The 6,389-nt window shown below is 44.7% G+C and overlaps 1 pseudogene; it reads right to left on the bottom strand.

The window, feature by feature from the left end:
- Positions 1-331: 331 nt before the first annotated feature.
- On the bottom strand, positions 332-1,042 carry LOC148009340 (germin-like protein 8-2 pseudogene; annotated as a pseudogene).
- Positions 1,043-6,389: the final 5,347 nt, after the last annotated feature.

Here is a 6,389-nt window from a genome sequence, read left to right as displayed (position 1 = left end):
GAACATGAAACCTCATATTTTTGTGACCTCTTGATGGATTATTTTTTATGATTTCCAAAATTTTAAGTGTTGTATGTAAAATTAAGGCACAGCATTGAAGAAAGGTAATGGCAACAATATCGATCCTATAACAATAATGCCTAAGAGTATTGATTTGTATAGCGATAATGTGTTAACATAGTGCGACATATATCACGATGGTTTTGTGACCTCTCGATCGATGGATTACTTTTTATGATTTCCAAAAGTGTGGTAGCGACTCTTAATGAGGTTGTAAACCTCGACTGTGTAGCAACGATGTGTTGAGAGGGTGTGACACGAATTAACATTATCACGGCAGTGTGGTGGCGACGCTTTTAATGAGGCTATAAACCTCGTCCTTGTCGGTGGCGAAGGCGGTCTGCAGCACGTCCTCGGGCAGGGGAGGCTTGGCGGCGAGCACAGCGGGGGCGACCTGGGAGACGCCTGGGTTCTGGCTGTTGAGCGCGGAGAAAGCGAGGGCAGGTTTTTTTCTTGTCCGGGTTGATCTGGAAGTGGACGAGGCCGCGGGGAAAAACGAAGAGATCGCCCTTGTACAGGGTCTGCTGGAAGAGGGTGTTGTTGGTGGTGGAGACGAAGCCTACCACAAGCGTGCCCTCGGCAAGGAAGAGAACCTCGGTGGCACGCGGGTGGACGCGTGGAGCGTTGAGTCCACCATTGGACGCGCAAAGTCGATGCGGGCCACGGACAGGCCTTGGGTGTTGAGTCCAGGGAAGGTGAGGGCCGATGCCAGCTGCACAGCGGAGCCGAGCGCCTTGTTAAACTGGCCTTGCTGGCGAAGCAGAGGAGAGGCGAAGTCCTTGGCCTCCACTTGTTGGGGATTCTTGCACAGCAGACCGTTCACGGTTGTGATTCTGGCCGCCTGTGCCCACTGATCAGCCACGCAGAAGTCCTGCAAGGGGTCGGCCTGATCCGCCGCCTCAGTGCGAGTTATCGGGTCGACGAGCTGCTGCGCCAACGTGATAGCTACAATTAGCATAGCAAGCTTTAGTGATGATGCCATGGATACAGTATTGCGTATGGTGATTGCATGACGGTAGGTATGAGAAAGCAGGGGCCCGAATGGTTTTCTACTAGCTACTTAACCTCTTCCGATCAGCGAATACTGTATAAACAGATCACGCTTTTCAGCAAGCACAAAAGGGGCTTTCTAACGTCTATGTAACAGCTCCGTAGTAGAAATACGCATTTCGCATGAATACCTTCTTAGTTTGGGATAATTCATTTTTATTAGATAAATGTAAATTTTTTTTCCTCCTTCCCCCAGCCGACTGTCGAGCTGGGGAGAGGGAGGGAAGCATGGGACACTAAGCTCCTTGCTGGAGCTTGGAGCAAGGGGGATGCATGCCCGTCGACACGTAAGAGGGGGGGAGGATCTCATCCCCTCCCCTATATAACTGAGGGGGGGCCGCATAGCTAAGGAGGGACGAAAGGCGAGAGATGGAGAGGACGACGCTGCCGCCACAACGCCGTGCAGTGCCGCCGCCATGTGAGAGGGAAGTTTTCCGTGCTGCCGCCTGAAGGAGGACGAAGGGAGGCTGCCGCCCTGTCACCGACGTAAAGCTGTCGCGCCCCCAACTGTCAATCGCCGTCGACAGACGGCCCTGTTACCCCCCCCTCCCACGTGGAAGCTTTAGAAGCTTCTTGGGGGGTAGCTTCTAAAGGGTCTTCTTAGCCCCCTTTCCTCCGGTGTTAAAACACCCCCCTCACACCCCCGTGTTTAACCCTTAAGCCCCCTTTCACCCCCCGTGCTTAAACCCCTTTCCCTTTCCCTTGGAACTATTTCCCCCCCCCCTTCCCCGGGTTTTAACCCCTATAAGCCCCTTTCCATGGCATTTTGGACACCCCCCTGGGTAGTATTTTTAATTTTCCTTTAGCCCTTACTTTTGGCTTCGGAACCATTCCCCCCCGTGTCCATGTTTTAACCCTTAAGCCCTTCCTTTTGGGCTTGAAACCCTCTCGTATTTAAAGTTCATAAGCCCCTTTTCTTTTGGGTTTATCACCCTTTCCCTCCCCTCGTATTTAAACCCTTTCCTTGGCCTATGCAAAATACCCTTGGGCTTGTTTTTCCCCAACTTGCTAAAGGAAAGAGAGTGTTGAGGATCTTTTAACACCTCCCTTTCCCACAAAAAAACCCTCGTAAGGGATTCCACCCCTTTTCATTCCTCGTTTGAACGAGTCATTGCAAGGCCATTAAGCCTTCCCCATGGCTTAATGAGTCTTAGTCGTGAAAGAGTCTGACACATCCCTTTCGAATTCCCGACTCCAAGGAGGAAGCCTTCTAAAACTGCTTTCGACGAGAACGGTGCAAGTTATTACGAAAGAGAGCCACGGTGGAATATCAAAAAGGAGTTGTAAAGCTGCTTCCACGTCCGAAAGACTACAATTGTGATGCCTCCTAAGAAAGTCCAAGGCGCAGCCGCGGGAGGGTCATCTTCGGGCATCCATGTGGACATCTCACCTCAATCCCAAGTTTTCCTTCCTAATTTTTAAATGTTGAAATTCAATCATGCAAGGTAAATTGTTGGATGTAGGATATATTTTTGTCCTAGATGTTCACGACAAAGAAACTTAGTCATTAATACTTTTATTGAATCTTGCAAAATAAAGAAAGCATAAATGCACTTCTGGTAAATAGCTTTTGCATTGAAATGAATTATAAGACTAGATTATTATCCATTAAAATTGTATACTTCGATTAAGCCTAGAAGTATAAACTGTATCTCGCACTATTAACCCATACCGCAATGAATCATCATGGAAAGTGCAAAGCATGACATGATTCTTACGATGCATAAGCTCTATGAAATTATCATTGTCAACTGCATAAATTAGCAAGAAAAAGGTTGCTTATTTAGCATGAATTTTGTTTGCAAAGAAAAGGGAAAATTAGTTGAAATTAACCTAACCTATGCCTAACCTCAAACGATAAGTTAGGGTTTTTAAAAAAATCAATTTACTCATAGTCAACGAATCATGTGGAAGTAATCTCAAAATTATCTTCTAGAGTTAACCAAATTGGCATAAAACCTAAGAACACCTAAGCCACGGAATACTCGTTCGGAATAAGTTAAATTCCAGGAAATGCCTATATCTTAAATACTTGCCCACATTCATTGAATGTAGGGACGGTGAATTGTAATCATAAAGTGAACTAGGGTTTATCCCTGAGAATCTTACAAAGATGAAACTTGGAAACCTTAGGTCTAACGACGTTAGCCTAAAGAACCTGAAACAGATTGTTTGTGACTCCATAGTCTCATAGTTCGATGCAGCACTTACGCAACACTTGCGGAGCTATATGATCTTGTGATTGGATCACAAGGGGATGGTCAAGTTCTCGCAATGAAGTTGGCATGTCCTTATGCAAGTTATCTTGCAAGAGGATGAATAATCATCCTAATTTAGTGGTCTTTCTTGATTAAAGAAGATTGATTGGAAACTAAAGACCAGCCGCCGCCGCCGATAAACTAAAGTACCCAATGAACTTAAGGTTTGACCAAGTTGGGTTAATAGGGTACTCCGGTTAATAGGGTACTCCGTAGCCCAGGATATAGGGGATCTTGCCAAGTTGCAAGTCATCCCGGATCGAGTGCTAGATGCATTCGAAAGGAAGGATTCATTCCTTAGCAGTTTGCCAATAACAAAAATGATCAATGGAAATGTTTGTGCTTGCTACAGATTTTAGAGTACTGTTTGGCTTTGTTTAATCAATGAATTAAAAGATAAATGGATATTTATACTTTAGGTTGAAGGCCTGAAGGGAGAGGCAGCTTCAGTTACCCCCGACTGCCTGCCCGACCCTAACTAAGGGGATTGTTAACGGCGCTGGGGAAGTGGACCGAACCCGCCACGAGAGGTCTCTCCGTTGAGCGCTACTTGGAGCAGGAGGACTCTTGGGTGCTAGGGGGGCTCTGGCCGTAAATCCCTCGCCTTCCTGGCCCTACACAAGAGGCTAACGTGACTCAGGATTGGATCTTGAGACCCGCATACTAGTCTACAGGCGAAAACTTGGATTAGTGATCCTTGTGGATTGGTGGATAGCCTTCAGACGGATTGTGGATAAGCCTACGGGTTGGACTCTTTGTATTTCAAAGATAAATATGATAACCTATTAATAAGGAACTTATCTGATATTATTTTTCTATGTCAAGTGATAAGATTGCGTGAAAGAACCAGTGCCTAACGGGTTAATTAAAGAAGCTGGTTGTTACATGTCCAACTAATGTGTTAGGTAATTAAATAACTAAAACAACCCGAGGAAAGTGCGGAGGATGGGTCATAGGTCCATCCTATGGATGGGTGGTCCCGGTTGGCCGGGAACTTTTTTCAAATCACGATGGACAGCAGGAAGATTGTCAACGAACATGAACAACAAAAGCGTTGACCTAGAGTTATGATTGAATCCGATTTATGTTTTTTTAGGGGAACGGAATGGGACTATGCCTTATGGTAGAGAGGTTGAGCTTTGCATCCCTCTCATTTCCCATTCTCCTTAAACCAAGTGCACCGTGAATCAGCTTCGGAACTGGTGTTTCTACGTAAAGTAGTTCGCTTGGGTGTGACGCTAGTTGATGTTAGGAAATGACCAATCATGAAAATCCTAATTCAGGTCGATCCTAAGTGGGAACGGCCGGAATACTTCTGCTACGTGGCAGATGCGGAAAGCTTGAGATCACAAACCCCATAACATTCCGTGGGAGTGCCAGGCGGAGCTTTCTAGACATCCTTTCCGATGGACTGCTAAGATGTGTCCTGTAAATACAAGCGGACACGTTACAGTTGGTATCAGAGCGAACCAACGACGGAATTGTTTTATGAAATCTTAATAAGAAGAAGTAAAGCAAATACTGATGTTCCAAACATTTTCTTACTTTCAATGCTGTCTTGCAGAATTACGAAGCGTGGAACAAGTTCTTAGTATTTCGAGTCATGTTTATGATTGCAATGCATTCTCCGTATTATCGACAAAGGGTTGAGATGATGAACATCCTAGAGCAGATCTATAATCCATCACCTTTATACATGGATGAATATGGATGGGTGCTTCAGGAATTTACTATATAGCCGCCCACTGGTTTGCTTATCTACAAACCAACCTAAAGAGGATCAAGTGGTTGGGAGGCGTGAAAGACGTGAAGCTGTTTATTTTTGTGGAAGCTCACGTAAACTCAACTTTACATATTCAAGGTCGGAGGGTTGAGATGAACTCATATGTATATGAGGAAGTAACCCGTGTAATCCCCGTCAACAGGATTAAAGTGTTGGGCCGCCATGAGAAGTATGGATTCCAACGGAAAGGATATCCTGAACTTCCAATGACTTACCGACTCCTAAAGATCCATGACCTGAAACCATACTATTATACCGTTCCTATAGATAAATGTAATACAACGTTGTTCTCCCCAAACTAAATGTAACAGTTGGCTTATCATCGCAATAAATGTTGTATTCAAAAGGTCTATGGCCATATAAATACAAATAAAGACTTCTTTTTATCAATGTCTGATTGTGCATAAGAGTTGATAAAAAATTAAGTAGCTACATTGTTTACCTGATACTAGCTGAATTAAAGATGTAATATAAATCAATAACGATTATCGTATAATAACGTAAAGAAACCTTTATCCAAGCACAACCCTAGGTACAGGTTCCTAGTTCGCCTCCTACATCAAGTACTGTTGTAATCCAGGAGAAGAAGTTCCTTCTCAAGAAGATTAAGGCACCCGAGTTTAATAGGAGAGGCAGATTCCTCCAAGCCGATTCTGAAATTTAGATTGAATCCATGGAGAATTACTTCGAAGCAACCTGTACTGCACCCGCCAATCAGGCTATGCTCGCCAAGCTAAAGCTCACCGATGAAGCCAGGCTTTGGTGGAAGCAATAGTGCAGGGATCAAGGGATTGCAGAGGGATTTGTTACCTGGGAGAAGCTGAAGAAAGCCGTGCAAGGAAGATATTTACCACCTGCTTATCGCACGTAGAAAATGAATGAGTTCTACGAGCTAAAACAACTGGGGCTCACGCTTGATGCATACTATTCTAAATTTGTCTCGCTTCTTAAGTATGCACCGTAGATGGACATGACACAACAGGTGTCCAAATTTTGTGCGGGTTTAAATCCACCAGTAAATACCCGTCTCAAATCTATGCGTCCATCGGATCTTCAGGACACACTCATTTGAGCGGCACCTATAATTCAGGAGGTGTAGTCTAGACCAAGGGGTAACAAAGCTTGGTCTTATAATGACCCAAACAGAGGAGCATTCAAACCTCAAATGAAGAGAGTTCAAGGTCATAATCAAGGACAAAGAAAGAAAGCAAGGACTAACAATGTCAACAACTTTGTTC

This window comes from Lygodium microphyllum, unplaced genomic scaffold (genome assembly GCF_053477565.2).
Source record: "Lygodium microphyllum isolate KBCC unplaced genomic scaffold, Lygodium_microphyllum_v1.1.10 scaffold_31, whole genome shotgun sequence".
NCBI classification, from domain to species: domain Eukaryota; kingdom Viridiplantae; phylum Streptophyta; class Polypodiopsida; order Schizaeales; family Lygodiaceae; genus Lygodium; species Lygodium microphyllum.
This window is presented reverse-complemented; position numbering and strand designations above follow the sequence as displayed.